The sequence below is a fragment of the Lactuca sativa genome, chromosome 1 (genome assembly GCF_002870075.4).
Source record: "Lactuca sativa cultivar Salinas chromosome 1, Lsat_Salinas_v11, whole genome shotgun sequence".
In the NCBI taxonomy this organism is placed as follows: Eukaryota; Viridiplantae; Streptophyta; class Magnoliopsida; order Asterales; family Asteraceae; genus Lactuca; species Lactuca sativa.
In genome coordinates this window covers 200,476,461-200,488,564 of record NC_056623.2, presented here as the reverse complement: position 1 = coordinate 200,488,564, position 12,104 = coordinate 200,476,461, and the positions used below count along the sequence as shown (strand labels likewise).

Genomic DNA, 12,104 nt, shown 5'->3' with positions numbered 1-12,104 from the left:
AAAAAAACGCAAACGGGCAACGAAAAAGGGGGTGCAACACGAGGACTTCCCAGGGGGTCACCCATCCTAGTACTACTCTCGCCCAAGCACGCTTAACTGCGGAGTTCTGATGGGATCCGGTGCGTTAGTGCTGGTATGATCGCACCCGAAATACTATCCGTGGTAATTGTTTTTATGTCTTACAAGACGCAGAACCTCGTTTGCTTTCGTACGCGAGGCGTGGGACCCACGTGAGGGATCGGCTCCGTTCAGGGAAACACGAAAACGATCAACATTGAACCGGATGCCGCCCGAGCATAGACATAACAAGAAAGGAAAAAAAAACGCACCTAAAACCTAAAAAAACGCAAACGGGCAACGAAAAAGGGGGTGCAACACGAGGACTTCCCAGGGGGTCACCCATCCTAGTACTACTCTCGCCCAAGCACGCTTAACTGCGGAGTTCTGATGGGATCCGGTGCATTAGTGCTGGTATGATCGCACCCGAAATACTATCCGTGGTAATTGTTTTTATGTCTTACAAGACGCAGAACCTCGTTTGCTTTCGTACGCGAGGCGTGGGACCCACGTGAGGGATCGGCTCCGTTCAGGGAAACACGAAAACGATCAACATTGAACCGGATGCCGCCCGAGCATCGACATAACAAGAAAGGAAAAAAAAAACGCACCTAAAACCTAAAAAAACGCAAACGGGCAACGAAAAAGGGGGTGCAACACGAGGACTTCCCAGGGGGTCACCCATCCTAGTACTACTCTCGCCCAAGCACGCTTAACTGCGGAGTTCTGATGGGATCCGGTGCATTAGTGCTGGTATGATCGCACCAGAAATACTATCCGTGGTAATTGTTTTTATGTCTTACAAGACGCAGAACCTCGTTTGCTTTCGTACGCGAGGCGTGGGACCCACGTGAGGGATCGGCTCCGTTCAGGGAAACACGAAAACGATCAACATTGAACCGGATGCCGCCCGAGCATAGACATAACAAGAAAGGAAAAAAAAAAAAAAAACGCACCTAAAACCTAAAAAAACGCAAACGGGCAACGAAAAAGGGGGTGCAACACGAGGACTTCCCAGGGGGTCACCCATCCTAGTACTACTCTCGCCCAAGCACGCTTAACTGCGGAGTTCTGATGGGATCCGGTGCATTAGTGCTGGTATGATCGCACCCGAAATACTATCCGTGGTAATTGTTTTTATGTCTTACAAGACGCAGAACCTCGTTTGCTTTCGTACGCGAGGCGTGGGACCCACGTGAGGGATCGGCTCCGTTCAGGGAAACACGAAAACGATCAACATTGAACCGGATGCCGCCCGAGCATAGACATAACAAGAAAGGAAAAAAAAACGCACCTAAAACCTAAAAAAACGCAAACGGGCAACGAAAAAGGGGGTGCAACACGAGGACTTCCCAGGGGGTCACCCATCCTAGTACTACTCTCGCCCAAGCACGCTTAACTGCGGAGTTCTGATGGAATCCGGTGCATTAGTGCTGGTATGATCGCACCCAAAATACTATCCGTGGTAATTGTTTTTATGTCTTACAAGACGCAGAACCTCGTTTGCTTTCGTACGCGAGGCGTGGGACCCACGTGAGGGATCGGCTCCGTTCAGGGAAACACGAAAACGATCAACATTGAACCGGATGCCGCCCGAGCATAGACATAACAAGAAAGGAAAAAAAAAACGCACCTAAAACCTAAAAAAACGCAAACGGGCAACGAAAAAGGGGGTGCAACACGAGGACTTCCCAGGGGGTCACCCATCCTAGTACTACTCTCGCCCAAGCACGCTTAACTGCGGAGTTCTGATGGGATCCGGTGCATTAGTGCTGGTATGATCGCACCCGAAATACTATCCGTGGTAATTGTTTTTATGTCTTACAAGACGCAGAACCTCGTTTGCTTTCGTACGCGAGGCGTGGGACCCACGTGAGGGATCGGCTCCGTTCAGGGAAACACGAAAACGATCAACATTGAACCGGATGCCGCCCGAGCATCGACATAACAAGAAAGGAAAAAAAAAACGCACCTAAAACCTAAAAAAACGCAAACGGGCAACGAAAAAGGGGGTGCAACACGAGGACTTCCCAGGGGGTCACCCATCCTAGTACTACTCTCGCCCAAGCACGCTTAACTGCGGAGTTCTGATGGGATCCGGTGCATTAGTGCTAGTATGATCGCACCCGAAATACTATCCGTGGTAATTGTTTTTATGTCTTACAAGACGCAGAACCTCGTTTGCTTTCGTACGCGAGGCGTGGGACCCACGTGAGGGATCGGCTCCGTTCAGGGAAACACGAAAACGATCAACATTGAACCGGATGCCGCCCGAGCATAGACATAACAAGAAAGGAAAAAAAAACGCACCTAAAACCTAAAAAAACGCAAACGGGCAACGAAAAAGGGGGTGCAACACGAGGACTTCCCAGGGGGTCACCCATCCTAGTACTACTCTCGCCCAAGCACGCTTAACTGCGGAGTTCTGATGGGATCCGGTGCATTAGTGCTGGTATGATCGCACCCGAAATACTATCCGTGGTAATTGTTTTTATGTCTTACAAGACGCAGAACCTCGTTTGCTTTCGTACGCGAGGCGTGGGACCCACGTGAGGGATCGGCTCCGTTCAGGGAAACACGAAAACGATCAACATTGAACCGGATGCCGCCCGAGCATCGACATAACAAGAAAGGAAAAAAAAAACGCACCTAAAACCTAAAAAAACGCAAACGGGCAACGAAAAAGGGGGTGCAACACGAGGACTTCCCAGGGGGTCACCCATCCTAGTACTACTCTCGCCCAAGCACGCTTAACTGCGGAGTTCTGATGGGATCCGGTGCGTTAGTGCTGGTATGATCGCACCCGAAATACTATCCGTGGTAATTGTTTTTATGTCTTACAAGACGCAGAACCTCGTTTGCTTTCGTACGCGAGGCGTGGGACCCACGTGAGGGATCGGCTCCGTTCAGGGAAACACGAAAACGATCAACATTGAACCGGATGCCGCCCGAGCATAGACATAACAAGAAAGGAAAAAAAAACGCACCTAAAACCTAAAAAAACGCAAACGGGCAACGAAAAAGGGGGTGCAACACGAGGACTTCCCAGGGGGTCACCCATCCTAGTACTACTCTCGCCCAAGCACGCTTAACTGCGGAGTTCTGATGGGATCCGGTGCATTAGTGCTGGTATGATCGCACCCGAAATACTATCCGTGGTAATTGTTTTTATGTCTTACAAGACGCAGAACCTCGTTTGCTTTCGTACGCGAGGCGTGGGACCCACGTGAGGGATCGGCTCCGTTCAGGGAAACACGAAAACGATCAACATTGAACCGGATGCCGCCCGAGCATCGACATAACAAGAAAGGAAAAAAAAAACGCACCTAAAACCTAAAAAAACGCAAACGGGCAACGAAAAAGGGGGTGCAACACGAGGACTTCCCAGGGGGTCACCCATCCTAGTACTACTCTCGCCCAAGCACGCTTAACTGCGGAGTTCTGATGGGATCCGGTGCATTAGTGCTGGTATGATCGCACCAGAAATACTATCCGTGGTAATTGTTTTTATGTCTTACAAGACGCAGAACCTCGTTTGCTTTCGTACGCGAGGCGTGGGACCCACGTGAGGGATCGGCTCCGTTCAGGGAAACACGAAAACGATCAACATTGAACCGGATGCCGCCCGAGCATAGACATAACAAGAAAGGAAAAAAAAAAAAAAACGCACCTAAAACCTAAAAAAACGCAAACGGGCAACGAAAAAGGGGGTGCAACACGAGGACTTCCCAGGGGGTCACCCATCCTAGTACTACTCTCGCCCAAGCACGCTTAACTGCGGAGTTCTGATGGGATCCGGTGCATTAGTGCTGGTATGATCGCACCCGAAATACTATCCGTGGTAATTGTTTTTATGTCTTACAAGACGCAGAACCTCGTTTGCTTTCGTACGCGAGGCGTGGGACCCACGTGAGGGATCGGCTCCGTTCAGGGAAACACGAAAACGATCAACATTGAACCGGATGCCGCCCGAGCATAGACATAACAAGAAAGGAAAAAAAAACGCACCTAAAACCTAAAAAAACGCAAACGGGCAACGAAAAAGGGGGTGCAACACGAGGACTTCCCAGGGGGTCACCCATCCTAGTACTACTCTCGCCCAAGCACGCTTAACTGCGGAGTTCTGATGGAATCCGGTGCATTAGTGCTGGTATGATCGCACCCGAAATACTATCCGTGGTAATTGTTTTTATGTCTTACAAGACGCAGAACCTCGTTTGCTTTCGTACGCGAGGCGTGGGACCCACGTGAGGGATCGGCTCCGTTCAGGGAAACACGAAAACGATCAACATTGAACCGGATGCCGCCCGAGCATAGACATAACAAGAAAGGAAAAAAAAACGCACCTAAAACCTAAAAAAACGCAAACGGGCAACGAAAAAGGGGGTGCAACACGAGGACTTCCCAGGGGGTCACCCATCCTAGTACTACTCTCGCCCAAGCACGCTTAACTGCGGAGTTCTGATGGGATCCGGTGCGTTAGTGCTGGTATGATCGCACCCGAAATACTATCCGTGGTAATTGTTTTTATGTCTTACAAGACGCAGAACCTCGTTTGCTTTCGTACGCGAGGCGTGGGACCCACGTGAGGGATCGGCTCCGTTCAGGGAAACACGAAAACGATCAACATTGAACCGGATGCCGCCCGAGCATAGACATAACAAGAAAGGAAAAAAAAAAACGCACCTAAAACCTTAAAAAACGCAAACGGGCAACGAAAAAGGGGGTGCAACACGAGGACTTCCCAGGGGGTCACCCATCCTAGTACTACTCTCGCCCAAGCACGCTTAACTGCGGAGTTCTGATGGGATCCGGTGCGTTAGTGCTGGTATGATCGCACCCGAAATACTATCCGTGGTAATTGTTTTTATGTCTTACAAGACGCAGAACCTCGTTTGCTTTCGTACGCGAGGCGTGGGACCCACGTGAGGGATCGGCTCCGTTCAGGGAAACACGAAAACGATCAACATTGAACCGGATGCCGCCCGAGCATCGACATAACAAGAAAGGAAAAAAAAACGCACCTAAAACCTAAAAAAACGCAAACGGGCAACGAAAAAGGGGGTGCAACACGAGGACTTCCCAGGGGGTCACCCATCCTAGTACTACTCTCGCCCAAGCACGCTTAACTGCGGAGTTCTGATGGGATCCGGTGCATTAGTGCTGGTATGATCGCACCCGAAATACTATCCGTGGTAATTGTTTTTATGTCTTACAAGACGCAGAACCTCGTTTGCTTTCGTACGCGAGGCGTGGGACCCACGTGAGGGATCGGCTCCGTTCAGGGAAACACGAAAACGATCAACATTGAACCGGATGCCGCCCGAGCATAGACATAACAAGAAAGGAAAAAAAAAAAAAAACGCACCTAAAACCTAAAAAAACGCAAACGGGCAACGAAAAAGGGGGTGCAACACGAGGACTTCCCAGGGGGTCACCCATCCTAGTACTACTCTCGCCCAAGCACGCTTAACTGCGGAGTTCTGATGGGATCCGGTGCATTAGTGCTGGTATGATCGCACCCGAAATACTATCCGTGGTAATTGTTTTTATGTCTTACAAGACGCAGAACCTCGTTTGCTTTCGTACGCGAGGCGTGGGACCCACGTGAGGGATCGGCTCCGTTCAGGGAAACACGAAAACGATCAACATTGAACCGGATGCCGCCCGAGCATAGACATAACAAGAAAGGAAAAAAAAACGCACCTAAAACCTAAAAAAACGCAAACGGGCAACGAAAAAGGGGGTGCAACACGAGGACTTCCCAGGGGGTCACCCATCCTAGTACTACTCTCGCCCAAGCACGCTTAACTGCGGAGTTCTGATGGAATCCGGTGCATTAGTGCTGGTATGATCGCACCCGAAATACTATCCGTGGTAATTGTTTTTATGTCTTACAAGACGCAGAACCTCGTTTGCTTTCGTACGCGAGGCGTGGGACCCACGTGAGGGATCGGCTCCGTTCAGGGAAACACGAAAACGATCAACATTGAACCGGATGCCGCCCGAGCATAGACATAACAAGAAAGGAAAAAAAAACGCACCTAAAACCTAAAAAAACGCAAACGGGCAACGAAAAAGGGGGTGCAACACGAGGACTTCCCAGGGGGTCACCCATCCTAGTACTACTCTCGCCCAAGCACGCTTAACTGCGGAGTTCTGATGGGATCCGGTGCGTTAGTGCTGGTATGATCGCACCCGAAATACTATCCGTGGTAATTGTTTTTATGTCTTACAAGACGCAGAACCTCGTTTGCTTTCGTACGCGAGGCGTGGGACCCACGTGAGGGATCGGCTCCGTTCAGGGAAACACGAAAACGATCAACATTGAACCGGATGCCGCCCGAGCATAGACATAACAAGAAAGGAAAAAAAAAAACGCACCTAAAACCTTAAAAAACGCAAACGGGCAACGAAAAAGGGGGTGCAACACGAGGACTTCCCAGGGGGTCACCCATCCTAGTACTACTCTCGCCCAAGCACGCTTAACTGCGGAGTTCTGATGGGATCCGGTGCGTTAGTGCTGGTATGATCGCACCCGAAATACTATCCGTGGTAATTGTTTTTATGTCTTACAAGACGCAGAACCTCGTTTGCTTTCGTACGCGAGGCGTGGGACCCACGTGAGGGATCGGCTCCGTTCAGGGAAACACGAAAACGATCAACATTGAACCGGATGCCGCCCGAGCATCGACATAACAAGAAAGGAAAAAAAAACGCACCTAAAACCTAAAAAAACGCAAACGGGCAACGAAAAAGGGGGTGCAACACGACGACTTCCCAGGGGGTCACCCATCCTAGTACTACTCTCGCCCAAGCACGCTTAACTGCGGAGTTCTGATGGGATCCGGTGCATTAGTGCTGGTATGATCGCACCCGAAATACTATCCGTGGTAATTGTTTTTATGTCTTACAAGACGCAGAACCTCGTTTGCTTTCGTACGCGAGGCGTGGGACCCACGTGAGGGATCGGCTCCGTTCAGGGAAACACGAAAACGATCAACATTGAACCGGATGCCGCCCGAGCATAGACATAACAAGAAAGGAAAAAAAAACGCACCTAAAACCTAAAAAAACGCAAACGGGCAACGAAAAAGGGGGTGCAACACGAGGACTTCCCAGGGGGTCACCCATCCTAGTACTACTCTCGCCCAAGCACGCTTAACTGCGGAGTTCTGATGGGATCCGGTGCGTTAGTGCTGGTATGATCGCACCCGAAATACTATCCGTGGTAATTGTTTTTATGTCTTACAAGACGCAGAACCTCGTTTGCTTTCGTACGCGAGGCGTGGGACCCACGTGAGGGATCGGCTCCGTTCAGGGAAACACGAAAACGATCAACATTGAACCGGATGCCGCCCGAGCATAGACATAACAAGAAAGGAAAAAAAAAAACGCACCTAAAACCTTAAAAAACGCAAACGGGCAACGAAAAAGGGGGTGCAACACGAGGACTTCCCAGGGGGTCACCCATCCTAGTACTACTCTCGCCCAAGCACGCTTAACTGCGGAGTTCTGATGGGATCCGGTGCATTAGTGCTGGTATGATCGCACCCGAAATACTATCCGTGGTAATTGTTTTTATGTCTTACAAGACGCAGAACCTCGTTTGCTTTCGTACGCGAGGCGTGGGACCCACGTGAGGGATCGGCTCCGTTCAGGGAAACACGAAAACGATCAACATTGAACCGGATGCCGCCCGAGCATAGACATAACAAGAAAGGAAAAAAAAACGCACCTAAAACCTAAAAAAACGCAAACGGGCAACGAAAAAGGGGGTGCAACACGAGGACTTCCCAGGGGGTCACCCATCCTAGTACTACTCTCGCCCAAGCACGCTTAACTGCGGAGTTCTGATGGAATCCGGTGCATTAGTGCTGGTATGATCGCACCCGAAATACTATCCGTGGTAATTGTTTTTATGTCTTACAAGACGCAGAACCTCGTTTGCTTTCGTACGCGAGGCGTGGGACCCACGTGAGGGATCGGCTCCGTTCAGGGAAACACGAAAACGATCAACATTGAACCGGATGCCGCCCGAGCATAGACATAACAAGAAAGGAAAAAAAAACGCACCTAAAACCTAAAAAAACGCAAACGGGCAACGAAAAAGGGGGTGCAACACGAGGACTTCCCAGGGGGTCACCCATCCTAGTACTACTCTCGCCCAAGCACGCTTAACTGCGGAGTTCTGATGGGATCCGGTGCGTTAGTGCTGGTATGATCGCACCCGAAATACTATCCGTGGTAATTGTTTTTATGTCTTACAAGACGCAGAACCTCGTTTGCTTTCGTACGCGAGGCGTGGGACCCACGTGAGGGATCGGCTCCGTTCAGGGAAACACGAAAACGATCAACATTGAACCGGATGCCGCCCGAGCATAGACATAACAAGAAAGGAAAAAAAAAAACGCACCTAAAACCTTAAAAAACGCAAACGGGCAACGAAAAAGGGGGTGCAACACGAGGACTTCCCAGGGGGTCACCCATCCTAGTACTACTCTCGCCCAAGCACGCTTAACTGCGGAGTTCTGATGGGATCCGGTGCGTTAGTGCTGGTATGATCGCACCCGAAATACTATCCGTGGTAATTGTTTTTATGTCTTACAAGACGCAGAACCTCGTTTGCTTTCGTACGCGAGGCGTGGGACCCACGTGAGGGATCGGCTCCGTTCAGGGAAACACGAAAACGATCAACATTGAACCGGATGCCGCCCGAGCATCGACATAACAAGAAAGGAAAAAAAAACGCACCTAAAACCTAAAAAAACGCAAACGGGCAACGAAAAAGGGGGTGCAACACGACGACTTCCCAGGGGGTCACCCATCCTAGTACTACTCTCGCCCAAGCACGCTTAACTGCGGAGTTCTGATGGGATCCGGTGCATTAGTGCTGGTATGATCGCACCCGAAATACTATCCGTGGTAATTGTTTTTATGTCTTACAAGACGCAGAACCTCGTTTGCTTTCGTACGCGAGGCGTGGGACCCACGTGAGGGATCGGCTCCGTTCAGGGAAACACGAAAACGATCAACATTGAACCGGATGCCGCCCGAGCATAGACATAACAAGAAAGGAAAAAAAAACGCACCTAAAACCTAAAAAAACGCAAACGGGCAACGAAAAAGGGGGTGCAACACGAGGACTTCCCAGGGGGTCACCCATCCTAGTACTACTCTCGCCCAAGCACGCTTAACTGCGGAGTTCTGATGGGATCCGGTGCGTTAGTGCTGGTATGATCGCACCCGAAATACTATCCGTGGTAATTGTTTTTATGTCTTACAAGACGCAGAACCTCGTTTGCTTTCGTACGCGAGGCGTGGGACCCACGTGAGGGATCGGCTCCGTTCAGGGAAACACGAAAACGATCAACATTGAACCGGATGCCGCCCGAGCATAGACATAACAAGAAAGGAAAAAAAAAAAACGCACCTAAAACCTTAAAAAACGCAAACGGGCAACGAAAAAGGGGGTGCAACACGAGGACTTCCCAGGGGGTCACCCATCCTAGTACTACTCTCGCCCAAGCACGCTTAACTGCGGAGTTCTGATGGGATCCGGTGCATTAGTGCTGGTATGATCGCACCCGAAATACTATCCGTGGTAATTGTTTTTATGTCTTACAAGACGCAGAACCTCGTTTGCTTTCGTACGCGAGGCGTGGGACCCACGTGAGGGATCGGCTCCGTTCAGGGAAACACGAAAACGATCAACATTGAACCGGATGCCGCCCGAGCATAGACATAACAAGAAAGGAAAAAAAAACGCACCTAAAACCTAAAAAAACGCAAACGGGCAACGAAAAAGGGGGTGCAACACGAGGACTTCCCAGGGGGTCACCCATCCTAGTACTACTCTCGCCCAAGCACGCTTAACTGCGGAGTTCTGATGGGATCCGGTGCATTAGTGCTGGTATGATCGCACCCGAAATACTATCCGTGGTAATTGTTTTTATGTCTTACAAGACGCAGAACCTCGTTTGCTTTCGTACGCGAGGCGTGGGACCCACGTGAGGGATCGGCTCCGTTCAGGGAAACACGAAAACGATCAACATTGAACCGGATGCCGCCCGAGCATCGACATAACAAGAAAGGAAAAAAAAAACGCACCTAAAACCTAAAAAAACGCAAACGGGCAACGAAAAAGGGGGTGCAACACGAGGACTTCCCAGGGGGTCACCCATCCTAGTACTACTCTCGCCCAAGCACGCTTAACTGCGGAGTTCTGATGGGATCCGGTGCATTAGTGCTGGTATGATCGCACCAGAAATACTATCCGTGGTAATTGTTTTTATGTCTTACAAGACGCAGAACCTCGTTTGCTTTCGTACGCGAGGCGTGGGACCCACGTGAGGGATCGGCTCCGTTCAGGGAAACACGAAAACGATCAACATTGAACCGGATGCCGCCCGAGCATAGACATAACAAGAAAGGAAAAAAAAACGCACCTAAAACCTAAAAAAACGCAAACGGGCAACGAAAAAGGGGGTGCAACACGAGGACTTCCCAGGGGGTCAACCATCCTAGTACTACTCTCGCCCAAGCACGCTTAACTGCGGAGTTCTGATGGAATCCGGTGCATTAGTGCTGGTATGATCGCACCCGAAATACTATCCGTGGTAATTGTTTTTATGTCTTACAAGACGCAGAACCTCGTTTGCTTTCGTACGCGAGGCGTGGGACCCACGTGAGGGATCGGCTCCGTTCAGGGAAACACGAAAACGATCAACATTGAACCGGATGCCGCCCGAGCATAGACATAACAAGAAAGGAAAAAAAAACGCACCTAAAACCTAAAAAAACGCAAACGGGCAACGAAAAAGGGGGTGCAACACGAGGACTTCCCAGGGGGTCACCCATCCTAGTACTACTCTCGCCCAAGCACGCTTAACTGCGGAGTTCTGATGGGATCCGGTGCGTTAGTGCTGGTATGATCGCACCCGAAATACTATCCGTGGTAATTGTTTTTATGTCTTACAAGACGCAGAACCTCGTTTGCTTTCGTACGCGAGGCGTGGGACCCACGTGAGGGATCGGCTCCGTTCAGGGAAACACGAAAACGATCAACATTGAACCGGATGCCGCCCGAGCATAGACATAACAAGAAAGGAAAAAAAAAAACGCACCTAAAACCTTAAAAAACGCAAACGGGCAACGAAAAAGGGGGTGCAACACGAGGACTTCCCAGGGGGTCACCCATCCTAGTACTACTCTCGCCCAAGCACGCTTAACTGCGGAGTTCTGATGGGATCCGGTGCGTTAGTGCTGGTATGATCGCACCCGAAATACTATCCGTGGTAATTGTTTTTATGTCTTACAAGACGCAGAACCTCGTTTGCTTTCGTACGCGAGGCGTGGGACCCACGTGAGGGATCGGCTCCGTTCAGGGAAACACGAAAACGATCAACATTGAACCGGATGCCGCCCGAGCATCGACATAACAAGAAAGGAAAAAAAAACGCACCTAAAACCTAAAAAAACGCAAACGGGCAACGAAAAAGGGGGTGCAACACGACGACTTCCCAGGGGGTCACCCATCCTAGTACTACTCTCGCCCAAGCACGCTTAACTGCGGAGTTCTGATGGGATCCGGTGCATTAGTGCTGGTATGATCGCACCCGAAATACTATCCGTGGTAATTGTTTTTATGTCTTACAAGACGCAGAACCTCGTTTGCTTTCGTACGCGAGGCGTGGGACCCACGTGAGGGATCGGCTCCGTTCAGGGAAACACGAAAACGATCAACATTGAACCGGATGCCGCCCGAGCATAGACATAACAAGAAAGGAAAAAAAAACGCACCTAAAACCTAAAAAAACGCAAACGGGCAACGAAAAAGGGGGTGCAACACGAGGACTTCCCAGGGGGTCACCCATCCTAGTACTACTCTCGCCCAAGCACGCTTAACTGCGGAGTTCTGATGGGATCCGGTGCGTTAGTGCTGGTATGATCGCACCCGAAATACTATCCGTGGTAATTGTTTTTATGTCTTACAAGACGCAGAACCTCGTTTGCTTTCGTACGCGAGGCGTGGGACCCACGTGAGG

At 50.3% G+C, this 12,104-nt stretch overlaps 36 non-coding genes across 36 annotated transcripts; all 36 read right to left on the bottom strand.

Moving 5' to 3' along the window:
- Positions 1 to 28: 28 nt before the first annotated feature.
- Positions 29 to 147, bottom strand: LOC128129616 (5S ribosomal RNA). The gene has a single exon (XR_008227537.1). It is a non-coding gene; the product is annotated as a 5S ribosomal RNA (ribosomal RNA).
- A 219-nt stretch (positions 148 to 366) lies between these two features.
- On the bottom strand, positions 367 to 485 carry LOC128129390 (5S ribosomal RNA). Its single transcript, XR_008227300.1, has one exon. It is a non-coding gene; the product is annotated as a 5S ribosomal RNA (ribosomal RNA).
- Positions 486 to 705: 220 nt separating this feature from the next.
- Positions 706 to 824, bottom strand: LOC128130203 (5S ribosomal RNA). Its single transcript, XR_008228125.1, has one exon. It is a non-coding gene; the product is annotated as a 5S ribosomal RNA (ribosomal RNA).
- A 226-nt stretch (positions 825 to 1,050) lies between these two features.
- On the bottom strand, positions 1,051 to 1,169 carry LOC128129389 (5S ribosomal RNA). The gene has a single exon (XR_008227299.1). It is a non-coding gene; the product is annotated as a 5S ribosomal RNA (ribosomal RNA).
- Positions 1,170 to 1,388: 219 nt separating this feature from the next.
- On the bottom strand, positions 1,389 to 1,507 carry LOC128130265 (5S ribosomal RNA). Its single transcript, XR_008228186.1, has one exon. It is a non-coding gene; the product is annotated as a 5S ribosomal RNA (ribosomal RNA).
- Positions 1,508 to 1,727: 220 nt separating this feature from the next.
- LOC128129388 (5S ribosomal RNA) lies at positions 1,728 to 1,846 on the bottom strand. The gene has a single exon (XR_008227298.1). It is a non-coding gene; the product is annotated as a 5S ribosomal RNA (ribosomal RNA).
- Positions 1,847 to 2,066: 220 nt separating this feature from the next.
- Positions 2,067 to 2,185, bottom strand: LOC128130215 (5S ribosomal RNA). The gene has a single exon (XR_008228137.1). It is a non-coding gene; the product is annotated as a 5S ribosomal RNA (ribosomal RNA).
- Positions 2,186 to 2,404: 219 nt separating this feature from the next.
- LOC128129387 (5S ribosomal RNA) lies at positions 2,405 to 2,523 on the bottom strand. The gene has a single exon (XR_008227297.1). It is a non-coding gene; the product is annotated as a 5S ribosomal RNA (ribosomal RNA).
- A 220-nt stretch (positions 2,524 to 2,743) lies between these two features.
- Positions 2,744 to 2,862, bottom strand: LOC128129615 (5S ribosomal RNA). The gene has a single exon (XR_008227536.1). It is a non-coding gene; the product is annotated as a 5S ribosomal RNA (ribosomal RNA).
- A 219-nt stretch (positions 2,863 to 3,081) lies between these two features.
- Positions 3,082 to 3,200, bottom strand: LOC128129385 (5S ribosomal RNA). The gene has a single exon (XR_008227295.1). It is a non-coding gene; the product is annotated as a 5S ribosomal RNA (ribosomal RNA).
- Positions 3,201 to 3,420: 220 nt separating this feature from the next.
- LOC128130202 (5S ribosomal RNA) lies at positions 3,421 to 3,539 on the bottom strand. The gene has a single exon (XR_008228124.1). It is a non-coding gene; the product is annotated as a 5S ribosomal RNA (ribosomal RNA).
- Positions 3,540 to 3,764: 225 nt separating this feature from the next.
- LOC128129384 (5S ribosomal RNA) lies at positions 3,765 to 3,883 on the bottom strand. Its single transcript, XR_008227294.1, has one exon. It is a non-coding gene; the product is annotated as a 5S ribosomal RNA (ribosomal RNA).
- A 219-nt stretch (positions 3,884 to 4,102) lies between these two features.
- LOC128130264 (5S ribosomal RNA) lies at positions 4,103 to 4,221 on the bottom strand. The gene has a single exon (XR_008228185.1). It is a non-coding gene; the product is annotated as a 5S ribosomal RNA (ribosomal RNA).
- A 219-nt stretch (positions 4,222 to 4,440) lies between these two features.
- Positions 4,441 to 4,559, bottom strand: LOC128129614 (5S ribosomal RNA). The gene has a single exon (XR_008227534.1). It is a non-coding gene; the product is annotated as a 5S ribosomal RNA (ribosomal RNA).
- A 221-nt stretch (positions 4,560 to 4,780) lies between these two features.
- LOC128129613 (5S ribosomal RNA) lies at positions 4,781 to 4,899 on the bottom strand. The gene has a single exon (XR_008227533.1). It is a non-coding gene; the product is annotated as a 5S ribosomal RNA (ribosomal RNA).
- Positions 4,900 to 5,118: 219 nt separating this feature from the next.
- On the bottom strand, positions 5,119 to 5,237 carry LOC128129383 (5S ribosomal RNA). The gene has a single exon (XR_008227291.1). It is a non-coding gene; the product is annotated as a 5S ribosomal RNA (ribosomal RNA).
- Positions 5,238 to 5,462: 225 nt separating this feature from the next.
- Positions 5,463 to 5,581, bottom strand: LOC128129382 (5S ribosomal RNA). The gene has a single exon (XR_008227276.1). It is a non-coding gene; the product is annotated as a 5S ribosomal RNA (ribosomal RNA).
- A 219-nt stretch (positions 5,582 to 5,800) lies between these two features.
- LOC128130261 (5S ribosomal RNA) lies at positions 5,801 to 5,919 on the bottom strand. The gene has a single exon (XR_008228183.1). It is a non-coding gene; the product is annotated as a 5S ribosomal RNA (ribosomal RNA).
- Positions 5,920 to 6,138: 219 nt separating this feature from the next.
- Positions 6,139 to 6,257, bottom strand: LOC128129612 (5S ribosomal RNA). Its single transcript, XR_008227532.1, has one exon. It is a non-coding gene; the product is annotated as a 5S ribosomal RNA (ribosomal RNA).
- Positions 6,258 to 6,478: 221 nt separating this feature from the next.
- Positions 6,479 to 6,597, bottom strand: LOC128129611 (5S ribosomal RNA). Its single transcript, XR_008227531.1, has one exon. It is a non-coding gene; the product is annotated as a 5S ribosomal RNA (ribosomal RNA).
- A 219-nt stretch (positions 6,598 to 6,816) lies between these two features.
- Positions 6,817 to 6,935, bottom strand: LOC128130581 (5S ribosomal RNA). Its single transcript, XR_008228505.1, has one exon. It is a non-coding gene; the product is annotated as a 5S ribosomal RNA (ribosomal RNA).
- A 219-nt stretch (positions 6,936 to 7,154) lies between these two features.
- On the bottom strand, positions 7,155 to 7,273 carry LOC128129608 (5S ribosomal RNA). Its single transcript, XR_008227529.1, has one exon. It is a non-coding gene; the product is annotated as a 5S ribosomal RNA (ribosomal RNA).
- A 221-nt stretch (positions 7,274 to 7,494) lies between these two features.
- Positions 7,495 to 7,613, bottom strand: LOC128129381 (5S ribosomal RNA). Its single transcript, XR_008227275.1, has one exon. It is a non-coding gene; the product is annotated as a 5S ribosomal RNA (ribosomal RNA).
- Positions 7,614 to 7,832: 219 nt separating this feature from the next.
- Positions 7,833 to 7,951, bottom strand: LOC128130260 (5S ribosomal RNA). The gene has a single exon (XR_008228182.1). It is a non-coding gene; the product is annotated as a 5S ribosomal RNA (ribosomal RNA).
- A 219-nt stretch (positions 7,952 to 8,170) lies between these two features.
- On the bottom strand, positions 8,171 to 8,289 carry LOC128129607 (5S ribosomal RNA). Its single transcript, XR_008227528.1, has one exon. It is a non-coding gene; the product is annotated as a 5S ribosomal RNA (ribosomal RNA).
- A 221-nt stretch (positions 8,290 to 8,510) lies between these two features.
- LOC128129606 (5S ribosomal RNA) lies at positions 8,511 to 8,629 on the bottom strand. The gene has a single exon (XR_008227527.1). It is a non-coding gene; the product is annotated as a 5S ribosomal RNA (ribosomal RNA).
- Positions 8,630 to 8,848: 219 nt separating this feature from the next.
- Positions 8,849 to 8,967, bottom strand: LOC128130580 (5S ribosomal RNA). The gene has a single exon (XR_008228503.1). It is a non-coding gene; the product is annotated as a 5S ribosomal RNA (ribosomal RNA).
- A 219-nt stretch (positions 8,968 to 9,186) lies between these two features.
- LOC128129605 (5S ribosomal RNA) lies at positions 9,187 to 9,305 on the bottom strand. The gene has a single exon (XR_008227526.1). It is a non-coding gene; the product is annotated as a 5S ribosomal RNA (ribosomal RNA).
- Positions 9,306 to 9,527: 222 nt separating this feature from the next.
- Positions 9,528 to 9,646, bottom strand: LOC128129380 (5S ribosomal RNA). The gene has a single exon (XR_008227274.1). It is a non-coding gene; the product is annotated as a 5S ribosomal RNA (ribosomal RNA).
- Positions 9,647 to 9,865: 219 nt separating this feature from the next.
- On the bottom strand, positions 9,866 to 9,984 carry LOC128129379 (5S ribosomal RNA). The gene has a single exon (XR_008227273.1). It is a non-coding gene; the product is annotated as a 5S ribosomal RNA (ribosomal RNA).
- Positions 9,985 to 10,204: 220 nt separating this feature from the next.
- LOC128130201 (5S ribosomal RNA) lies at positions 10,205 to 10,323 on the bottom strand. Its single transcript, XR_008228123.1, has one exon. It is a non-coding gene; the product is annotated as a 5S ribosomal RNA (ribosomal RNA).
- A 219-nt stretch (positions 10,324 to 10,542) lies between these two features.
- LOC128130710 (5S ribosomal RNA) lies at positions 10,543 to 10,661 on the bottom strand. The gene has a single exon (XR_008228633.1). It is a non-coding gene; the product is annotated as a 5S ribosomal RNA (ribosomal RNA).
- A 219-nt stretch (positions 10,662 to 10,880) lies between these two features.
- On the bottom strand, positions 10,881 to 10,999 carry LOC128129604 (5S ribosomal RNA). The gene has a single exon (XR_008227525.1). It is a non-coding gene; the product is annotated as a 5S ribosomal RNA (ribosomal RNA).
- Positions 11,000 to 11,220: 221 nt separating this feature from the next.
- LOC128129603 (5S ribosomal RNA) lies at positions 11,221 to 11,339 on the bottom strand. Its single transcript, XR_008227523.1, has one exon. It is a non-coding gene; the product is annotated as a 5S ribosomal RNA (ribosomal RNA).
- A 219-nt stretch (positions 11,340 to 11,558) lies between these two features.
- On the bottom strand, positions 11,559 to 11,677 carry LOC128130579 (5S ribosomal RNA). The gene has a single exon (XR_008228502.1). It is a non-coding gene; the product is annotated as a 5S ribosomal RNA (ribosomal RNA).
- A 219-nt stretch (positions 11,678 to 11,896) lies between these two features.
- On the bottom strand, positions 11,897 to 12,015 carry LOC128129602 (5S ribosomal RNA). Its single transcript, XR_008227522.1, has one exon. It is a non-coding gene; the product is annotated as a 5S ribosomal RNA (ribosomal RNA).
- Between the last annotated feature and the right edge of the window lie 89 nt (positions 12,016 to 12,104).